Consider the following 23,540-nt stretch of genomic DNA (forward strand, 5'->3'; position numbering starts at 1 on the left):
TCGAAAAGCCACGCCGCAAGTCAGTTTACACTGTGTCTAAAAGAAGCACAGTGGGCATGGGATTTCTATAAATCTCATTCACTGTGTTTCTATTGTACAACACAGCATCTTGGATACAGGAAAAACACGCTGTGTCCAAAATGCTCCGGGCACTGATCATGGGAACATACCCTAATATATAAAGTAATAATTCTTACTGTTGAATTTGTCTGTGCCAAAAACACAATGGGATGCAATACAAGAATTAAGGGTACTTTACACGCTGCGATCTCGCTAGCGAGATCGCAAGCGATCGTACCTGCCCCCGTCGGTTGTGCGACACGGGCAAATCGCTGCCCGTGGCGCACAACCTTGTTAATCCCCGTCACACGGACTAACCTGCCCTGTGGCGTCGCTCTGGCCGGCGAACCGCCTCCTTTCTAAGGGGGCGGTTAATTCGGCGTCACAGCAGTGTCACACGGCAGGTGTCCAATAGAAGCGATGGGGCGGGGATGAGCGGTACATAACATGCCGCCCACCTCCTTCCTTCCGCATTGCCGGCGGAACGCAGGTAAGGAGATGTTCGTCGTTCCTGCGGTGTCACAGCGATGTGTGGTGCCGCAGGAACGAGGAACAACATCGCTAATAAGCAGACAACGATTTTTGGTTTATGGACGATCTCTCCACGGCAAACAATTTTGACCTATTTTGCGATCGTTTAAGGTCGCTCGTAGGTATCACACACTGCGATCTTGTTAATGAAGCCGGATGTGCGTCACAAACACCGTGACCCCGACGATAATTCACCAACGATATCGTAGCGTGTAAAGCCCCCTTAACTGTCATTTTATTTTTTTCTCATAAATGAATAGTACACATGATATTAAGAAACTGTAGTATATCTAATTAGAGAAATCCATTCATTTCATGGGGGTATAATCTGTCTTCAACAAATAAAGATTTCCCCCATTACTGAGATAGGTAATGACAGTTGGTGCTTATAAAGTTCCATGATACTTGCAGCAGAATGTGTGTCGGCCTCTAGCTCCTCCTCCTCCATAGAATCTTAAAAGCACCAACTGTCATCTCCTTTCTCAGTAATGGGAGAATCTCTCTGCTGAATTCAGATTTTATCCATGAATCGAGTGTAACAGATCAGTCTAGAAGGTGAAATAAGCCAATTTCTCTGATATGACCCATTATAATGTTTCATATTTTCATGTGTACGATTGAGTTAAGAATGACAAAATTTAAATGTCCGACATTCTTTAAGGTCCCTTTGAGCAACTTAGTCCCTTCTCCTATTAAAAACATGCTTGCTGATCAAAGTGTGTGTATGTGAATTTGGGGAATCAGGAGAGCCAGAGCCCTGACCTAAACCCAACTGAGCATTTCTGGAGAGACCTGACAATGGCTTTCCACCAACATTCACCATCCAACCTGACGGAACTGGAGAGGATCTGCAAGGAAGAATGGATCCCCAATTACAGGTGTGAAAAACTTGTTACATCATTCCCAAGAAGACTCATGTCTGTACTATCTCAAAAGGTGCTTCTACTCAATACTAAGCAAAGGTTCTGAATAATTATGACCATGTGAAATTTCAGTTTTTCTTTTTTAAAAAATTTGGAAACATTTCTACAAAAATTTAAAGGGGTCTGAATACTTTCCGTACCCACTGTATGTCCAACTTAAAAAAAACCCCACTGGAGTGGTGCTTGTAAGTTGCCTTCCGGTGTCTTCAACTTTTTTCAACCTCACTTTGATTAGTTACCTGCCGACACTGCAGTATTTCATACAGTGTACTGAAAGTAATACATTAATGCAAGTCTACGAGAGCCTCGTTCTTGCTCTCATAGACTTGCATTGAACTCTTGCAGATTACCTTTTGACTTCCAGCCAGTCAAACGTTACAGGTCCAAGATAGCACCGTGGGACCAGAGCAACCCCCAAAAAGCATGAAACTGCCAGAGGGTGAAGGTGAAGGGGATGCAGATTTAAAGCACCACTGCAGCAGTGAGAAAAAAAAAAAACACGCTGGAGTGGTGCTTTAAGCCTTATCTTCTCTGGGAGACCCACAGTACTTCCCTCCATCCACCTCTATGAGACGGTGACCAGCAGAAGATATAATGCATACACTTCACAGAAGGCAAATAGAAATTGGGGCGACCAATGAGGATCAAAAAGGCATGGTCCACGTAACCACATTAAGTTATTATCAAATACTCATAATTATCATAGTGATACTTTGCTTCCATTAGAAGTCTAAACAGGGGTCCAGTGACGCATCGTCCTGATTAACGTCCCACAATAGGGCCTTGTTGTGGGACGTTGTGGTGCCGACCTCCGCGGCCAGGTAGGGCCAGACTAGGCAACTAATTGACCATACCCTTGTTGCACTGCCAATATTAGTATACACATATATACCTTATCAGACATGTATGAAGGGCTGTGTTAATTGATTATTGGACGATTTTCTGCCTTACTTAGGCCACCGAGACGTTCCTGTTCCCTCCCATTGTCATTTCATTTTGTGGAGGTAGAGGAATCTTTCCCTTAGTGGCCGAGTGATAACTATTGGCGATTATTGTCCTGTTGTGTGTTTTGTTACTTGTGGGGATCCTGTTTTAATAAGTAAATAATAAAATGATGTTTTAGAGGTTTTTCTTTAAGGTTTTTAAAGTTAAAAAGAGGCATAGAAGGCGCCGGACATCTTTTGTTGCCTTTTGTCATCGTGTTTCCTTTGAAAAAACACGTGGTTATTATGAAAAAACAATGAAAAAATAAAAAACTACAGTAAAAACTAGCAGAAAACGACAGTAAAAGACATGTCACAAAAACCAAAGGAAAGCCCTTCAACAACCACTAGTGGCCAAAACCATTGTAAAAACAATCAGGAAACTACCAAAGTTTCTTTGGTTTGAAAAACCTAGTGGGTTCGAGTTTAAAAGACATTGTATCAAGGGGTGAAAGGGGATATCAGTTGACCTGGGCTCCTAGACTGGCCCTTAGGCTACAGGGCCCTAGTTGTCCCTACTCCAAGAGATATGCCTAATGGTGATGATGTCTAGGCCTCCTTCCTTACCCTGCTCCTGGCAAGACCTGATCTAATAATCCACCTTCCTAGAGGAGGACCAGCACAGGAGTGGTGAACCCACTGATATGGACAAGCGGGGAAACCAAAACTTGATCACACACCTAGAACACACGGGTATAGAAGACAATACGTGATAGGATGAAATAAAGAGCAGGGAGGAAATAACCAGCCGATGAGAGGATTTCTACAGTACATCAAGTAGCACACAGTAAATCACCAGCAAAAGTAACACAACAACACATGGACCAGGTTAACAAAAGCTACTGTCGGCATGGAAGACAGGCTCCTCCATCTTAAAAACTTGATTACACACCTAGAACACATGGAGATATAAGAAAATACATGATAGGATGAAATAAAGAGCAGGGAGGAAATAACCAGACGACGAGAGGATTTCTACAGTAGAACAAGTAGCACACAGTAAATCACCAGCAAAAGTAACACAACAGCACACGGACCAGGTTAACAAAAGCTATAGTCAGCATGGAAGACAAGCTCCTTCATCATAAAAAGGTGGGAAGTGACTATGATAGGTCTCCCACAACATGTGATCCAAGAGGTAACCAACAGACTAGCAGAAATTAACACCTGCTTGTCCGATCACTAATGAGCACACAGTTGGTCGATGCCTGAGCCTATCTTTGTAACTCAGAAGCACCAAAGGAGGAATAGATGGAGTGTCAGACTCTGCAGTGTTCACAGTGCCAGATGCCGCCGAGTTTAGAGCCAAATACCGTGTGACACTTTATTTGCACAAACCTGAAGTGTTTAGAACAGGACTAACTAAAGGTGAACTTAGGTATAATGCAAAATCTCAGATATTGGGTTTGTCTCCCAATGCACTAATAGGAAGCCTAGCCATACAATAAATGACCGCTTGTGTTACAGGCTGGCGAGGAATAGACCCAGAAGTGTGTACGCGAACTGAACAGAACGCAATGGAACGTTTCAGAGCATCACGGTATGTACATATTGAAACACTTTATCACTTTTAGTCAGTTTTATCTTTCATCTACATGGGGATTTTTCTTTTATTGCTATGAAGATATTACGGCACTGATGGATTGGGACTATTACTGATACAACATAGGTGCTTTGATTCAGTTATACATGGTGGTTATAACTTAATAATGGTTAGCGAGTAATTAGACTGGGGTTTTTGTTTCACACAACAAGTTAATAAAATTGATGCTCTGGAGTGTTCGATAAAAATGAAGTGTTCCTGGAAATAATAAGTTTGCCACTCCATAGGACGGCTTCAATTTCACAGCTAGGTTTGTCGCTTAGTATGTCTTGTAGCGATTACTACCCGGTGTTCAGACAGCAAAGACACTTTGTATATAAACTACTCTGCGGAAACAAAAGAAAGAACCCCAGTTACTAATAACTCCGAGGAGGAGCGGCAGGATGCCTGTCAATGCTCCGTGGTTGTGTTGGATTACAAGGCTTATAACGTATCTGCCCCATGCCGACAGAAAATCCGTAGCATATTACAGTACGAGCAACGTGGACGACATTTGCCAGATTTCATCCTCTGTTCTGGTAATAGAATATGCAGAAAATAAAATCAGAAGTGGAAACTGACCTTTTGTGAGAATTGTGAATCCGCAATATATCAATTTATGCTACACATTCTTACAGCGGATTTCACCTTTTGCAACTCCAAGGCAATGGGTACCAAATGATTTCTATATGGATTACTTTCAAATATATGGCAAAATCCATAGCTCAAAATTTGTACAGTTGTGTTTTTTTTTTTACCCCTTCCTACAGGGTGCTTTACATGCTGCGACATTGCTAATGATATATCATCAGGGTCACATAGTTAGTGACGCACATCCGGCACCGTTAGCGACATCGCAGCGTGTGACACCTAGGAGCGACGATCAAAGAGCGCAAAAACGTGAAAAATCGTTGCTCGTTGACACATCGTTCATTTCATGTTGTTCCTCATTCCTGTGGCAGCACACATCGCTATGTGTGACACCGCAGGAGCGATGAACATCTCCTTACCTGCATCCACCGGCAACGTGGAAGGAAGGAGGTGGGCAGCATGTTCCGCCTGCTCATCTCCACCCCTCCTCTGCTATTGGATGGCTGCCGTGTGACGTCGCTGTGACGCCGCACTAACCACCCCCTTAGAAAGGAGGCAGATCACCGGCCAGAGCGACGTCACAGAGCAGGTATGTGCGTGTGACGCTGCCGTAGCGATAATGTTCGCTACAGCTGCGATCACCACATATCGCACCAACGACGGGGGCGGATGCTATCGCTCGCGACATCGCTAGCAATGTTGCAGCGTGTAAAGCACCCTTAACCTTTGATGTACATGTATGTCAAAAGTTGTGTCCCTGCCTTTGATGCGGGCTCACACACCGAGCCTGCATCATTCCCCACACATGAAAGTGGATTGAATCAGATATCATGTGCCTCTAACAGCCTCGGGTAGATACACTGGCGATTGTTAACCAGTTAGATCCCACTATCAATCCCCGTAATTGCAACTATGTTTCTCCTGTGAACGCCGGCTTGTAGAAATTGTAATATCTGTAGCACTGCTCTGTATAACACATGCGATCACACAATCACAGCTTTAAAGGCTGCTTTACATGGTACGACCGATTCTGCGATTTGACAATCGATCGTACCCGCCCCTGTACTTTTTGCGTCACGGGCAAATCGCTGCCCGTGTTGCACAAAGTCGGTAGCCCCCCGTCACACATACTTACCTCTCGTGCGACCTCGCTGTGGGCGGCGAACATCCACTTCCTGGAGTGGGAGGGACGTTCGGCGTCACAGCGATGTCACACGGCCGCCGGCCAATGGAAGCGGAGGGGCGGAGATGAGCGGGACGTAAACATCCCGCCCATCTCCTTCCTTCACATAGCCGGCGGCGGCCGCGTGACGTAGGTGAGCTGCTGTTCATCGTTCCCGGGGTGTCACACGGAGCGGCGTGTGCTACCCCGGAAACGATGAACAACTAAATTAAACGATATTATGGAACCTAGCGAGCAGTACACGACTCACGATTTGTGAGTGATACTGCGTCGCTAGGAGGTGTCACACAGGCCGGCATCGCCAGCGATACCGGATGTGCGTCACAAAAACTGTGACCCCGACGATTTATCGCACGATAGATTGTCTGGTGTAAAGCAGCCTTCAGTCCCTTCTTGGGATTATTAAATACAGTAAAGAGTAAAAAAAAGGTTTTAAAAATATGAAAAATAAACAAAACACAAAAACTCAAATCAACCCCTATTGCCCCATTAAAAATAAAACAAAAAATACACATTTGGTATCGCTGTGTTCAGAAATGTCCAATCGATCAAGATGTAAAATAAATTAATATGATTGATAAATGGCGTAGCAAGAACAAAAATCAAACTGTCAGAATTAACAAAATAATAAACCCTTAAACAACTGTGGAGTCGGGAAAATAAAAAAAGTTATGGTTCCTGGAAGAAGGGGAGGAAAAAACAAAAAAAGAAAAACAAAACAAAAAAAAAACAACAAAAAAACAGAAAATTGCCCAGAATTCTATTCTTGTTTTGTTTTTTTTTTTACTAGACAGAAATCCAGTGGGAGCAGGTTAGTGCCATCACTTATGCTATAGCAATGGCATGGACTGTCTCATATACAGGTGTCATTACCTGGCTGCAGCAGTCACATGAATGATATATACTAAGTCAAAACTTGGCCCTCAGGGTTTCAGTGAAATAGAAAATGTTTAAGAAAGTTCTTTCAATCCAAGAAATAGACGTTTCGGTCCTCCTCGGACCTTCATCAGTACAGTGGCTGCCACACAACTGCGCTTCTCTGCCACAGCCTTCTCTGTGCATTCTGTACTGAGGAAGGACCCAAGGCGGACCGAAACGTCTACTTTTTAGATTGCAAGCACTTTCCTAAATACTTTCTGTTTCACGGAGACTCTGAGTGCTAAGTTTTGATTTATTTCACGACTTGAGCACCACCTCCACAGAAGTGCCATGGCCAGAGACATGTTACATCTAGCATGAATGATGTATGTGACGTCCTCACTGCAGGATATGCAGGAGCAGTGCTGGTAAAGTAGGTCGTCCTGGAGTGGCATGGGCACAGCAGTAACAGCGAATCTGGGGGCCACTGTTCAACTACATGCAAATATTGAATTACCCTTACCAAAACTATAGAAGGATGGGGAAGAAGGAAGAAGGAAATTTTTGTTAACCATGTTTGAATTACCCTTATTCACAAATTTCCCTCTGCTTCCTAATAGTAAGTAACTGGATAGTGCTGGATGAATGATGAGATGATGCTTTTATCTGTACATAGAAAATCCAATGTATTGGCCTCATGTAGGGGGTTACTCCTGCACAGTGGTCCTCCGGAGGATTAACCTCTCCCTTGGGAAGTCTGATCCTGCCATTCATTTTTTTTTTTTTAAGTGCCAATTCCTGCTGTTGTGCTATTTGTTAAAATCACAATAACCCAGAAGACATGATTATACTGCAATAAATCAATGTATTGTTATTGTGGATAGAGGTTTCCATTCTGCTTATTATTATTTTTTTTCCTCCCTTGGTTATAGATAATTTTTCTTTTGACTTGTGTTTTTTTTACAGCTTTCCTTACTGAATGTATTGTTTCACAATAGTGATTTATGGCACATCAACTTCAATGGCTTTTCATGGCTCAAAAAGGAACTTTATAGTTACTAATTTGTAGTTTTAAAACAAAAGGACTGAAGGACAGTCACATGGGAATGACTGTGGATGAAAGAACTAGGAAGCTAACAACTTCATGTACTATATGAAATCATAACTACAGCTCCCTATCACAAAAGTCAATGGAATAAAAAAAAATTGAAAAATGGAGTGAAAAAATGTGGGGAATGGAAGAAGAGATCAAGACGTGAAGAGGGTGTGTTGAACCCAGAAACCCTAGATGGAGAGTGTTCTTAATCACCTGTCTTGTCTCAGGATTAGTTCTACTCAAAAGTATGTGGTGACAGATTCTCCTCAAGCTGAGGGATTACTGAAGATGAGCAAACCCAAGGTTCGGTATTCGTACCGAAAACAGGCTTTAAAAAAAAGGGGTTTGGCGTTCGGGTGCTTTACGTATGCAAACCACTCATACGAGCATCACTGTGCTCCGGTATGCTCAGTGCTCAGCCCAGAGCCGTTTGCAGTGTTTGATCGGCTCTCACTGGAGGTAACAACAGCATGATCAGATGTAGCGTGCAACCCCCCAAAAAATGGAAAAAACTAGCCCCCCAACCCTGGAAGTGTTCTCTTTATGGCTGGATATCATGTGGGTGGAGACCTGAACTGCCCAACTGACTTCCACTGGGGTTCAGGTCAAGTCCGGGTCCCAAACGGAACTTAATCTAGAGTCCGGCTGATCCTGCCGAATCAATCTTCCAAGGGTCAGCTCAACTCTAGTGATTACCACTAATTCGTTTTTTTTGGTGCTACTGTATATCCCAGTGATAAACTGTCATGAATTGGGTTTGGCCTATAATTATTGCTTGTTAGCGGTTGCAGCCATCATTTTTCAAAACAGGACTAAAAAGCTAAGAAGAGTTTCTTTCTTGATACACAAGGGAATATTTATAATTTTAGGACAAAACATACCCAGAGGAGAATGGTTCATTGTTCACAAAGAATTAAGGCTCATTACTTTATTTAGAGGATAGACTATGCTATTATTATCACATAAAATATATCTTGGGGGAATCCAATTTGTTAAAGATTTATGGACGTTTGTTAATTTCACAAATAAGACCGATTCTTCAACACCAGTATTTTCTACAGCAATCTTGATGCAAAGCCAACTGGAACAAGAGGCGCCACTTAGAACATGTACTGTTGACATGGGCTGAGCTAGTATCATTACACCCAAAGTTGCAAAATGTTTGCACAACTAGGAGTTTTATGACAGTTGTTTGGCACAAGCTGTATGATGTACTGAGCCCCAAAAGATGGTGCAGATTTCACATAAAGATTAGAAGAAATGGATGAATATTGGTCGATCTTGACAGTATGTCAACTAACCGGAAGCTAAATGGCGTGGTACCATGACCCCCTCAGGTCTGGGGGTCACCCTACACAAAGCACAAATGATCAAACAGATATTACATTTGACATAAAATAGGAAACACCCAGCTCTTTGGTAAACGTTAAACCTTATTTATGAAAACTAACAAAAAGCAAAGTCACAGAAATAAATTGAGAGCCAGACTTTTTCCTAAGAAGCGTGCTTGCTTTCATTACTTTGTACTGGTTTAAAGGGAATCTATGTATCTGTAGCTAGGTAATATAAGAGCAGTATAATGTAGAGACGGAGAGCCTGATTCCTGCAATGTGTCACTTACTAGGCTGTGTGTTTTTATTTCAATAAAGTTAGTGTTGTATCAGAAGGAGATTATCACTAGATGACTAGGTGTCTCATGCCTCCTAGTCCAACCACACTCTCACCACTAATTAGCAGCTTTTTGTTAATATACAGTGTACACAGGAGGCTGCCAATCAGGTGTGTGGGCAGGGTTAAACAGAGCTGTTATGTGTGACTGGTGGGGGGCGTGCCTGCCTCCTCCTCCACTCTGCCTCATGTGCGGGCGTGCTGTATGTGTGTGCTGGGGCGCATTTTGCGTTCCAACATGCGTGCGGATAGCCTGAGTGGGGGGTGGGGTGAGTGCGGGGGGCGGGTATGCCTCTGATGGGTCACATAGGGTGATGCGGACCTCTGGCATCTACCCCTCCCCTGACGTCATATGATCCTCCCCTGACATCAGGGGTTGGATCTAGGTTACACGTGGCTATTGCAGTGACCACGTGGTCGGTAATTACCAAGTGGGTGTTTTCTATCGGAAGTTAACACATGGCTCCCTTTTAAAAACCCTCTGGACTGAGCGCGCGCCACAGCACAGAGTGACAAGGTATCTACCTGCTGCACTCAGGTTAACTAACCAGCCTGGACACAGTAAACGGACATACGGGATCCCTTGGGTAAGACAGAGTGATTTTGGGCACATTGTCTCCTATTTGGGATAGATTTAGAGGCTTATGATTTTTCCTCTTTCCCCTATAGGTGGCTATTTGGACAATTGGGAAGCGATTCAGCTCCCAGCTATCATAACCTGATCCCCTGATGAACCCCAAATCACAAGTGGGGGGAAACGCGTAGGGTAAAAGGATTTTTCACCAGACACTTGCTACTTATATATGAAGATTGGGAGAATTGGGATACTTAACCACCTAATCATTGTAGCCCTGGAGGACTACCAACGAATAGTAGGGTGGTTTTTCTCACTAGTCACTACTGTATATTGACCATCTATATGTGACCGATTTGGATCATCCATATCTGTCTTTAGACACAATCCATATCTTGTCAGACCTATCTTTGAGTCTAATATTATTTATCTGGGTACCTTTGTATTTTGGGAACCTCTTTATGCCGTACTGGAGAGTTGGTTCCAGATTTCTCTTGTACTCGATTGGAGCTATATGTTAAAACTCCAACAGTGATACGGGTTTTTTTTCCCAAACCCAATCTTCAAGTGGACGTGTACCTGGTATATATGTGCTGTATCTATTTGCACTTGCACATTTTTGATAACTGGTGGTGGACTACTTGAGGCAGACAGGAACAGAGAGGGTGAGCCGACGTGGAATGGGGGCACCACTAAACTAGGGTCCTTAAAGCCCTACTGTTAGGTAGGATCGAGAGGAGGGTTAGACAGCACCCCTGGTATCTAACTTAAAACATCCTTCAGTATATTCACCCTAGGCTCCTCTACTATCTTCCTTACACCTCTTCACCAAGTGTGTATCTTCCGCACTACACACATACTGTGTGTTTGTTTGGTTGAATGTCTCTTGTGACTTTTTAAATATTATAATTAATAAAATTGGTTTTATGGGTATTATTTATGATTTGGTTTTTCTCTATTGAGTATCCTTACTTTTTGGTTGTGATCTATTTTTTATACAGAGCTCAGCATTCAAAGCTCTGCTACAGCTGCAGTAGAGAAAACTGTAATTTTATCACAACTGCGGCACCCAGTATACAACATGGTACATCATGCTGCTGTTAGATTATATAGCAAAAACTTGCTGACAGATTCCCTTTAAGAAATAAAAGATGGGCTCTGACTCATTGCTATGTGAAATGAGAACAGTTTTACAGTTCGGTCTTTTAGCTAAATGAGGCCAATGATATTTTGGAGAGTTAAAGGGCCTCTATCAGCACAGGATGACTGTTCACACCAGGTGCAGGCGCTCGGTTCATCATGGCGGGGATAATCATGTAAATGCACCCTCCCATCTGCTGAGTTTTTATCTATCTCCTCCCTTCTCTGGCTTTTTACTAAACCGTAGTCTGCTTTGCAAAATGTAACGGTTGCTCACACCAATACAGTTTAGAGTGGTGGTAGCTCTGGGTGGGCCCCTCTGAGTGAGGGGATCAGGACGGCCGCACCCTTTGGCCCTCCCCCAGTAGCTACGCTACTGGATATGACCACCCTGATTGGTTACACCTTGTTGCGGCGGGATGGCTTTTAAGCTTTTTTGATAAAAATAGTGTCAGCTAAGTGCCAGATGTTATTTACATGCACTATTACTATTCATTTACTTACTGCGAGGTATCTGATCATTGCTTTTATCCTAGGTTTTGTTAAAAAATGAAATAAAAAAAAGACACAGCTGTGCATTATAATTTAAACCATCTCCTGAAATAAATAGTAAATCAATTGGACCATTGCTGATCATTGCCACCTAGCCCTGTCCAAATTTCTGAAGACATTTTAAAAGTGGGAAGAGAAGTTCTAAAATTTTTGTTAAAAAAATAACATGCACCAAAATTCACAACTCTTTTACACCATAAAACTGGTATTTAACCTTCAATGTGTTTTCATCCTACATACATATTGGTTGATGAGACTTCGGGCCTAAATTAGGCTACGTTCCCACAATGAGTATTTGATGTTGCAGACTTTCTGCAGCATTTCTGCACCTATCACATAAATAAAGGGTACTTTACACACAACGATATTGCTAACAATATATTATCGGGGTCACGGTGATCGTGACGCACATCCGACGCCGTTAGCGATATCGTTGTGTGTGACAGCTAGGAGCGACGATCAACGATCGGAAAAATGTCAAAAATTGTTGATCGTTGACACGTCACTCCGTTTCATAATATCGTTGGTGGTGCATGGCGCTGGTTGTTCGTCGTTCCTGCGGCGTCACACATCGCTATGTGTGACACCGCAGGAACGACGAACATCTCCTTACCTGCGTCAACCGGCAATGAGGAAGGAAGGAGGTGGGCGGCATGTTCCTGCCGCTCATCTCCGCCCCTCCTCTGCTATTAGACGCCACTGTGATGCCGAATGAACCGCCCCCTTAAAGGAGAGATTGTTCGGTGTCTCCAGCGACGTTGCTAAGCAGGTATGTGCGTGTGACGCTGCTGTAGCGATATTGTTCGCTACGGCAGCGATCACCCCCATGACGAAACAGCGACGTGGGCGGGTGCTATCGCACACGACATCGCTAGCTATCGCTAGCGATGTCACAGCGTGTAAAGCACCCTTTAGGCTATTTACTAGTGATGGGCGAATAGTAGTCATTCATATTCGGGTTATTTGTAACGAATCACAAAGTACTATTCCAGTATTCGTTACAAATAACGAACCTAATGCAAGTCAATGGGGAACCCAAGCATTTTTCTTGTCGTGATGAATACTGGAAGAGCACTCGGTAAGCATTATCCGAACACGAATGGTTACTGTTCGCCCATCACTATTACTTTATGCTTTTCTCATTTTTGAGTGTGTTTTTTACATGCGTTTTTGACGCTGCAGTTTTTGCCTCTTTTAGGTATGCCATGTTTTAAATAAATTTGCTTTGTTTTTGATACTTCCTGGTATTTGATATAGACAAAACTTTGATAGTCACATGCGGATTATATGCATTTTTTTACAATGAAAATCTGTATATAAAACTCAGCGTACCCACAAGAGAAATTGACAAGTTATGGGTTTAAAACACACACCACAGGTCAAATTATGCTGAGTGAAAAAGAAGCATAGGGTGCAGGAGATTTCTATAAATCCCATCCACTTTGCCAAGTTTTTGACTCGACAAAAATGCGGAGAGTCAAAAACTCACTAAAAACTCATCGTGGGCACAAAGCCTAAAGGGTGCTTTACACGCTGCGACATCGCTAGCGATAGCACCCGCCCTCGTCGTTCATGCGACACTTGGTGATCGCTGCCGTAGCGAACATTATCGCTACAGCAGCGTCACATGCACATACCTTTGCAGCGACGTCGCTGTGACCGCCGAACAATCCCTCCTTCAAGGGTGAGGTGCGTTCGGCATCATAGCGACGTCACTGCGACGTCACTAAGCAGCCGCCCAATAGCAGAGGAGGGGCGGAGATGAGCGGCCGGAACATGCCACCCACCTGCATTCTTCCTCATTGCCGGTGGACACAGGTAAGGAGATGTTCGTCGTTCCTGCGGTGTCACACATAGCGATGTGTGACACCGCAGGAACGACAAACAACCTCGCTACTGACCAGACAATGATTTTTGGTAATTGAACGTGTCACAGACCTACGATTTTTGCCTCTTTTGCGATCGTTTAAGGTCGCTCATAGGTGTCACACGCTGCGATGTCGCTAACGACGCCAGATGTGCGTCACTAACACCGTGACCCCGACGATATATCATTAGCGATTGTTGCAGCGTGTAAAGCACCCTTAAGGCTGCGTGCCCACAATCAGGATTCACAGCATTTTGGACGGAGCATGTTTTTGCTGTGTTGTACAGTACAAGCACGGTGGATGGGAAATCCCAAGCCCACTGTGCATGTTTTACCCGCAGCAAAAACTGACCTGCGGCTTCTCGAGCCTCAGCATGCCAATTCTTTGCTGCGGAGACGCAAACGTTCTCCACAGGGAGAACACAACGAGAGACAGCAACTGCTCGAGCCTGGATACTGGGCATGGGCAGCTACGATCTCCTGCAGAGGAGACTCGCGGCCCTGCAGGTCAGGACTTGCTGCGTCCATGATGCAGCGGCTCCTGATCGTGTGCACATAACCTAAGTGTAACGCTAGTCACTAAAGGCCCCGTCACACTAAGCAACATCGCTAGCAACATCACTGCTAACGAACAACTTTTGTGACGTTGCTAGCGATGTTGCTGTGTGTGACATCCAGCAACAACCTGGCCCCTGCTGTGAGGTCGTTGGTTGTTGCTGAATGTCCTGGGCCATTTTTTAGTTGTTGCTGTCCTGCTGTGAAGCACACATCGCTGTGTGTGACAGCGAGACAGCAACAACTAAATGTGCAGTGAGCAGGAGCCGGCTTCAGCTGAGGCTGGTAACCAATGTAAACATCGGGTAACCAAGAAGCCCTGTCCTTGGTTACCCGATATTTACCTTCGATACCAGCCTCCTCCACTCTCACTGTCAGTGCCGGCTCCTGCTCTGTGCACATGTAGCTGCAGCACACATCGGGTTAATTAACCCGATGTGTGCTGTAACTAGGAGAGCAAGGAGCCAGCGCTAAGCATTGTGCGCTGCTCCCTGCTCTGTGCACATTTAGCTGCAGCACACATCGGGTTAATTAACCCGATGTGTGCTGTAACTAGGAGAGCAAGGAGCCAGCGCTAAGCAGTGTGCGCTGCTCCCTGCTCTGTGCACTTTTAGCTGCAGCACACATCGGGTTAATTAACCCGATGTGTGCTGTAACTAGGAGAGCAGGGAGCCAGCGCTCAGTGTGCGCTGCTCCCTGCTCTCTGCACGTGTAGCTCCGTGCGGTGGTAACCAAGGTAAATATCGGGTTGGTTACCCGATATTTACCTTAGTTACCAAGCGCAGCATCTTCCACGCTGCGCTGGGGGCTTGTCACTGGTTGCTGGTGAGCTCACCAGCAACTCGTGTAGCCACGCTCCAGCGATCCCTGCCAGGTCAGGTTGCTGGTGGGATCGCTGGAGCGTCGCAGTGTGACATCTCACCAGCAACCTCCTAGCAACTTGCCAGCGATCCCTATCGTTGTTGGGATCGCTGGTAAGTTGCTTAGTGTGACTGGACCTTAACTTACGGACAGTATGGACGGAAAGGATGTCAGGAAAGCCGAGGGTCTAATAAAAGGAGGGCACTTATGATCAAAAAGGGGTAAACAGGGGCATAGTCAGGTCACAATCCAAGGGTCAGAATACCAGTAGAGCCATTATAGTAGATAAGATAAAGGGAGAAAGCAGAGAGAAGTCAATTAACAGTCCAGGGTAAGAAAACCAAGATCAGAGCACAAGCAACACAGCAGAGCCAGAGAATACAACTGACAGAGTTCTGGGGGAGCATGCATAGTAAGGCTATGTGCGCACGTTGCATAGTGTCCATGCTGAAAAATCTGCATCGATTTGGCAGTGCATGTGCGCTTCAAATCGCTGCAGAAACACTGCGTAATGGATGCAGTGTGTCTGCAGAATAGATGCTGATTTCATGCGCTCTGGGTGTTGCCTCTCCCATAGGCCTCTGCCACACTCACCTGGAAATCACGCATGTGCCGCGAGACACGTATTTCCCCTGCGTGTTGCATGTAGGTAAGTACGTGTCTCCGGTACGTGCAGGTCATGTGTGTTCTCCGTGTGCTATCCGCGATAACACACGGAGAACCGGTAATTTGCATACTCACGTGGTCCTTCCTGCTGTCCGAGGTGATGAACTTAGTCTCCGGTCCTGACGACTCCCCGCTGCTGCTGCTGCCGGCCGCAGTGAAGTGAATATTAAATGAACATAATGAGCGGCGGTCGGCAGCAAGTGACAGCAGCGGCAGGGACAGGAGGGCTGGAGAAGGTGAGTAAAGATTTGTTATTTTTTTCTCTGACACGTGTGTTTTCTCCAACGCGTGTCACACGGGACCGCATCCATACTACATCCGTGTGGTACGGGTGCGGGCCGTGTGACACCCGTGATGACGGAGAAAACGTGGACATGTCAGCGTGTTGGAAAACGCACACATGTACAAACGGACACGGACACACGTTCCGTGTGGTTTTACGTGTGTGTGCCTGCTATCATAGGGTAGCATTGGTGTACGTGTCTCCGTGCCGCCGGTACGTGCAAAAACGTACCAATCACGTACCGGCGGCACGGATGTGTGTCGGAGGCCATAGACAGAGTGGGAGCAGTATCCAAAGCGCATAAAATAAGTGACGTTACTTTTTTTGAGCGCAGCAGCGCAAAATTTCAGCATGCAAATCACTGCACTCTCAAATGCAACGTGCGGATGGATTATGCACAATCTTCATAGATTGTGCTGGGGACGCAGGACGCATGCGTTTACGTTACAGAGCAATATACAGCGTCAACACATGAAATTACGCAACGTGCGCAGATAGCCTAAAGAAGCCTGAGCAATTACCCGGAAGGTGGAATAGCTGAGTAACCAGCACCTCCCATAACCAATCTGGACTCCAGTATAGTGACCAAGCTGCCAGTTCAGTATCTAAGGGTGGATTTACACGCTGCGACATCGCTAGCCGATGCTAGCGATGGCGAGCATGATAGCACCCGCCCCTATCGTTATGGCGATATGTGAAGATCGCTGCCGTAGCAAACATTATCGCTATGGCAGCGTCACACGTACTTACCTGCTCGGCGACGTCGCTGTGACTGGCGAACCACCTCCTTTCTAAGGGGGTGGTTCGCTCGGCATCACAGCGACGTCACTAAGCGGCCGCCCAATCAAAGCGGAGGCGCGGAGATGAGCGGGACGAACATCCCGCCCACCTTCTTCCTTCCTCATTGCTGGCGTGTGGCAGGTAAGGAGAGGTTCCTCGTTCCTGTGGCGTCACACGTAGCGATGTGTGCTGCTGTAGGGACGAGGATCAACTTCGCCCACGCGACAGCAGCGATAATTGAGAATAGACCCCCATGTCAACGAAGAGCGATTTTGGACGTTTTTGCAACCATCCAAAATCGCTCCTAGGAGTCACACACAACGAGATCGCTACAGCGGCCGGATGTGCGTCACAATATCCGTGACCCCAACGAGATCGCTGTAGTGAAACTGTAGCGTGTAAAGCCCGCTTAAGGAAGGAGCCACAGAGCATCTCCTAAGGCAAGATGCTCTGCACAAAGAATTAGTGTCAATGCCAAATCTGCGAGATGCTCTGCATAGAGGAATAGTGTCACTGCCAGGCCTGTAAGCGCTGCAGAACATCTCCAAGTCTGTAGATGCTCTGCGAAGAGGAATCGTGACACTAAGAAGTTTTTTTTGCATTTATCATCATTCTTGCTCAATAAGTGTTGTAAACACTGACCCCCCCCCCCAAATGTCCTCTTTATCAGAAATGTGCTCCACCCCAAAAAAATGCTGTAGGTTCAATAGGAAGAAAATGTGAAATGCTCTCTCCGTGACAGTGATGACTGCTTGATTCATTTAGAGGAATATTTGGCACTTGGTGTCAGGTTTCCAAAGTAATGCTTTCATTCCTCACACAGCGCTGGCTTCATTATAAGGCAAGTGCTTAGCAACAACATCCTTTCCTAAGAAAACAGGAATTTCCCTCAACAAAGCCAGCAGAACATGGTGTGCAAGTTTATTACACAAGGGCAGCTTTGCCCCCTGGCGAAGCAAAGAAAATCAAGGACGCCATTGTTAGACTGTGACACCCAACAAATTATTTCACCATGTGAGTTGTAGTTCGACTCCTCAAAGGCTGCAGGGTGAACAATATTGCTGCGATTACTATGTACGTCTCCATAAAATCACTAGAACTGTCTGAAAGAACATTTATCACAATATGGGACTGATCGGAGACATGAACCAGTACCAGGATGTGTCCTCTATTTTATTGAAGTCTAAAATACCCCCAAAATATTTAAAAATGGGATAATATATGTAAAAAAAGGTAAATGAACACAGCAAAGAACCAAATGCATATAAAGCCATGTATAGAAATGGTATGATGAGGACCTACACGCACCTAAGAGACCTCAGCACATGTGATTCCACCAACTAGTGTCTCAGTTCTACCGTATTGATGGCCTAAGTTCAAGAATCCCGAGAGTTCTATCCTGGCATAAATCTCCAAGGTTACACACAATAAATAAATCAAAGCATTACTGCCCTGTCAGAGCCCCCAGTGAATGAGCCTCTAATACTGCCAAGAATGGCTTCATCGGGACACATGCCGTGGAGATAATGAAGAAAGAAATGTACTTTGTGATCCATAAAATGAAGATATTAGTCATTTAATAACAAACCTGTGATTAGAAACAGCGGCAGGTCATCTACAAGGCAGGGGAGAAGCGGAGAAATCAGTATGTACACATGCAGCATCTCCAGTCTTCAGTCAAGAACTGTGAGGAGCGACTGCTGTGAAGCCCGCCCCCCACACCAAAAATACTCGTAGCCCTCCTTCCACCCTGCTTCTCTGAAGGTTAATGCATTTCTTACACAAATTCACTTGTACAGGTTGTATAGTACACAAAGCGTGGGAAGAAGCTGACAGGAGCTGGGAGACATTTAGACCACAGACATTAATGACTGCTAATTGTTGTCACCTTCCATCGATTGATCTCTTCTCTATGTAGCAAGCGAGCAGCCTCTGGAGACAAGAGAGCAACCTATGTACTCGCTGCTGTAATGTTAAACATCTGCTGCAATCTCTACAGAGCCAAAGAATGACATGAAGCAAATATGTGCGAATGTCAGCAAGTATAAAACCACACTAAGGTCTCACACATCCCACAGAAAAAAAAAAGAGTTGTACTCTGTATGAATGCACAAAGCGCACCCCTGAAGTTCTATACTGCACTCTACAATTTCCATATATATTCATACAGAGTCCAGAACGGGTATTGGCCCCACAATGGTTCCTCACCCATATGTAAACAAGTCTCCATTGACCTCTAGGGGAAGAAATCGACATCTGATAGAGCGTAGCATGATTCTTCTTCATATACCAGCACCAAATACATGAAGAATAACAGACCATAAAATTATAACTGACAATCTCCGTTTTTCAACACTATGTAATACTCCCACACATGCAGCAGACATCACACATGTCCCATTCTCTACATGATGTAGATATACGTTTTATAACAAAGACCAATATTATGCAGACATAACACTTGTACATTCACATTGTCAAACCTGAGTTATCGAGACTGCCCGAATCATACAGACCAAAGTGGACAATCTGCAAAAACATTCTAGACTATCGAGAAGTGATCCTGCTGATCGGTCATTTCTAGTTCTTGTACCTACTGTCACGAGTGTGTAGTGTTCAGCTGAGATAGTTGCAGTTCGGCGATTTACATATCGCAGATTTTCTTTGCCGCGCACACGGGGTCTCTCGGATTACCCGTCACCGGGCCGGTTTCGGTTTGGGTTATCACAGTGGCCTGGCCCGGTTCCGTGATCCCGTTGGTGTCAATAAAGATGAAGGGGTTGGGGATGTTGGGAGTAGTTGTCTCGTGACACCACCTGTGGTGTGCGGCTATGATGGGAGCCGCCGCTGCGCAAGGTCTCTCTGCTGGGGCGGATGGTAACGCAGCTCAGATGTTGCAGCTCTCCACAGGCAGAGCTAGGCCCCAGGGAGGATGTTGAGAGTAGTTGTCCACCTCAGTGTGGGAAGCGCGGGGCGCGGGAAGGAACAGAAGACACAGCAGTTGCAGTTTAAGGTGTTTACTCACTGAGTTGCTCCTGCCGTTGGACTGCCAGACTCCACTGTGATAGGTGTGAGGTAAATCCGGAGATATGACGATAAATCATGACATTCAAGTCATGTCAGGAAGCCCTCTCCTGGTGTCACTACCCCCTTCCCTTCACACAACTGGTTTAGCAACAAATCCATGGCCATGTCCTGTGATATGGAAATTAGGTGGCTTTAGGACAATGGACACAGGATGACTCCCTGCCGTCACACTGTAGTAGGAGCTGCTAGCTAGTTAGCAAGGCTATGGAAATAGCCAGACAGAACGACTCCAGTGAAAAATGGTTCATATCTCGCAAGCCATATTTCCGATAAATATGGCAACCATAAAAATGGTGTCTCCGCATGTGGACGATGCCGGCACCCCCTTTTTATGGGAACAGGACATTGGGAAATGCCCCAGGCGTGATATCAGCCAATGGGGAACTGGCAGACAGGTCATGAGTCCCCTCGTTCTGTAGCTAAATTCATAACTGTCACAATGAGAGCATTGGCGTCTGCCTACGACGCTCCCAGGCAAAGTTATGGCCAATATCCCCTTTGCTGGATAATTCTGATCCATGCAGGGGGAGTGGCAGTGCTTCCCTGTGAGGTCACTAAGGTAGGAGGGGACCTGGATCTGCCCAGGTTGATAACCCTACTTCGGCCATTTTCAAGCGTTCTTCTGCTCGGGGGCCTGGTTGGGACAGACCTGTGAGAGAGTTCCTGGAAACCTGGTCTACAGCGCTCCCCTGTGGCCAGACGCAACAAGGTAACTGCTGGAACTGTGTATGCCTGTTTGTAACCCATGCTTTGATTGTAACTGTACTCTGACATATGTATATTCTGTAGATTCCCTATTGTATATATTGTAGTTTCTAGTGTGCTTTAGGCGATTAAATTATATAATTAATCTTGGGCTGTTCTGTTATCTCGATCTTGAATCCCACGTCTGTGTGTTCGGCTAATAGTTACCGTGAATCGGTTGGTGGCAGCGAGTTGTGCCAAGGATTATTGTGGGGAGGCCAGTGAGATTCGGGAAGATATTATATATTCCGCCCGCGGAGGTCGGGGGAATATATACCTTACTCTCACCGGGGACCCTTCAATAATCGGCATAAGTAGTATAGCGGCCTCCTTGCTTATTGTCGGGCAATTCCATAATTGGCCTGACTATAAGAGGGGCGCTAGAGAGCGCGTCACGTGCTCTGTCTGTCGGTCGGGAGGTATAAAGTAGGGGTGACCCCCCACTTGTTACCCCCCGATCGTGACGTACTGGTAGCCAGCGCGGGGGATTTCTGAGTGACCCCCCGGTGGTTTGTGACATATTGGTGGCAAGCGGTGGGATCGAGATAATAGTGTGTGTGAGTGTGAGACCCATACTCCCAGACACTAAAGACTGCCTGCGGCAGCTGTGGCTGCTGGGGTCTTCAGACTAGCTCAACACTAGAGTGTCAGAGTGCAGATACTGTAAGGTGTGTGGAGGCATCAGGTGTCAGTTCTGTGTCAGTGACCAAAAGTCTGCAAGAATGGCTGATGGCACCAGGAGCAGAGCTATGCAACTGGCCAATGCTAAGGCAGGAGCCGAAGAGAGGGAGGACGGTGCTGTGGACAGCAATGAGGAGGTTGCCCACGAGTCCTCCAGGAGCTCGACGCCAGAAAACCGTTCTGCAGAGGACATTGCACAACCGGGCACTGCTGGACAAGATGAGGAGCAGCTCGCCCAAGGGTCCTCAGCGAGCCAGACGCCAGCCCTCCGCTCTGCAATGGACAGTGAAGCACCAGGCTCCGCAGCGGGCCGCAGATCACCACGTGCCATTCCACCGAGCCTGGGAGGCTCGGATAGCCTTCTTCAAATGGCTATGGCCCTACGCCAGGCTGGAGACCGGGAGGGCTACAAGGAACTCATGGCCGAGCGTGAGCGGCAAGCAGCGCGTGAAGAGCGCCAGGCAGAGCGTAACTACCAGCTGCAGCTAGCTCAGCTCCGGCCCTCATCAGCCACCCGTGACCTTCCAGACACCAAACTTCCAAAGGTCCGTGTTGAGGACTTCCCAGTGCTGGAGAAGGATGGAGACTTGGACTCTTTCTTGACTGCTTTTGAACGGACTTGCTTGCAGCATCATCTGAACAAGGACCAGTGGGCCAAATACCTGACCCCCCGTTTAAGGGGTAAGGCCCTGGATATCCTTGGGGACTTGCCTGCTGAGGCGGATCAGGGCTACGACACCATCAAGCGGGCCCTGATCCAACAGTACAACCTCACCCCGGAGTCCTACCGCAAGAAGTTCCGGACGCTGCAGAAGGGACCAAAGGACTCCTGGGCTGACCACCGGCGGGCACTTGCCCGAGCTGCCGACCACTGGACCCAAGGCCTGCAGCTTTCCACCGGACCGGAGATCCTGGACTTGTTCATCACGGAGCAACTCTTGTGGAACTGCCCTGAGGATCTCCGCCAGTTCATCCGAGACCAGAAGCCAAAGGGATCCACGGCTACAGCTGCCCTGGCAGATGACTACACCAACAATCGGGCTCCTGAAGCCAGGAGAGCAGCCACCAGCAGCACCTGGAGAGGGGGTAAGATGAACTCTGCGACTGCCCCACCTGCCCCTAGACTGCAGGGGGTGTCCCCCTCAACTCCCCTCTCCAGGCCCGTGGCAGAACCAAGACGGTGCCACCAGTGCAACCTACCTGGACACTTCAAGGCCATGTGCCCTCAGCGTCCCAAGGCCCCGGCTCCGTCCCCGTCCCAAGGGCCGCCCAAGGTGTATTGTGTGGGTGGGGGTGGTGGTAGGTCCCTGGACAGCTTCCAACCTGTCACCGTCGGCCAGTCTGTGACCATAGGACTGCGAGACAGCGCCTCGGAGGTGACTCTGGTGCGGCCTGAGATGGTGTCCCCCCAAGACTTGATCCCTGGAAAAACCCTCGCTGTCTCCGGGATTGGAGGCATTGACCCGGCGCTGCCTGTTGCTGACATTTATGTGGACTGGGGCGCAGGGCGAGGGGTGAGGGAGGTGGGGGTAACTGATCGGATCCCTGCAAACGTGCTACTTGGGACAGATTTGGGGCAAATAACCTCCCAGTTTGGCCCCGCCCCAAAGGCTGAACCTTCAGCCAGTGCTGACGTGCCTCCGGACAATGTTAATGTGTTATCTATGAATGATGTAAGGGAGGAGGGAGCGAACTCTGATATTTCTGCTTGCATAGACACCATAGACACACACTCAGCTGCAGCTGTGACAGGGGAGGGGGTCAGAGAAAGGTGTGACAATGCCTCTACAAGTAACCAGCCTGTGAGCTGGGATCTGCTGCCCTCTGCAGGGATAAGCAGAGAGCAGGGTGCTGCAGGGGGAGGACCAGTGTGTGGGGTGGGGGCTACCACAGCAAATGTGGGGTCCCCAGAGATTTCACAGCGGGGTTCTGTTGCTGCAGGGGGGGAACAGGCAGGTGAGATTGGGGCCGGTCCAGGAGCGGAAGTGCTCCCAGGTAAGATCTCGGTGCATGGTTCCCCCACAACCGGGGTGTCAGGAAGCCAGGTAGGTCTGCCTGAACCGGCGACTTGGTCAGGAACGGAGGAGGAGCAGGCACGACCCACGGTCGCAGCGGCTGTGGCCGCTGTCACCCGCAGTGGGAGTGCTGGAAGCCAAGGGGCCTCCCGGAGGTCCGATAGCTCTTCCCCTTCTGACCAAGTGGCAGCCGAGTCAGGTGGAGGCCAGGACACAGGTCCCGGGGTACTGACCGAAGATGTGACAGTCTCGTCGATTCT

General features: G+C 47.0%; 1 protein-coding gene across 12 annotated transcripts in view; it reads right to left on the reverse strand.

The window, feature by feature from the left end:
- APBB2 (amyloid beta precursor protein binding family B member 2) overlaps positions 1–23,540 on the reverse strand; it is a 556,523-nt gene that overhangs the window by 75,279 nt on the left and 457,704 nt on the right. The window contains exon 1 of one of the 12 annotated variants that reach the window (XM_075346993.1): positions 18,342–18,438. The exons of the other annotated variants lie outside the window; for them this stretch is intronic. The gene's annotated coding sequence lies outside the window, so the exon portion shown is untranslated. Of the gene's footprint in view, positions 1–18,341; positions 18,439–23,540 lie in introns of those variants that run through there. 12 annotated transcript variants of the gene reach the window in all.

The sequence above is a fragment of the Anomaloglossus baeobatrachus genome, chromosome 1 (genome assembly GCF_048569485.1).
Source record: "Anomaloglossus baeobatrachus isolate aAnoBae1 chromosome 1, aAnoBae1.hap1, whole genome shotgun sequence".
Lineage (NCBI taxonomy): Eukaryota > Metazoa > Chordata > Amphibia > Anura > Aromobatidae > Anomaloglossus > Anomaloglossus baeobatrachus.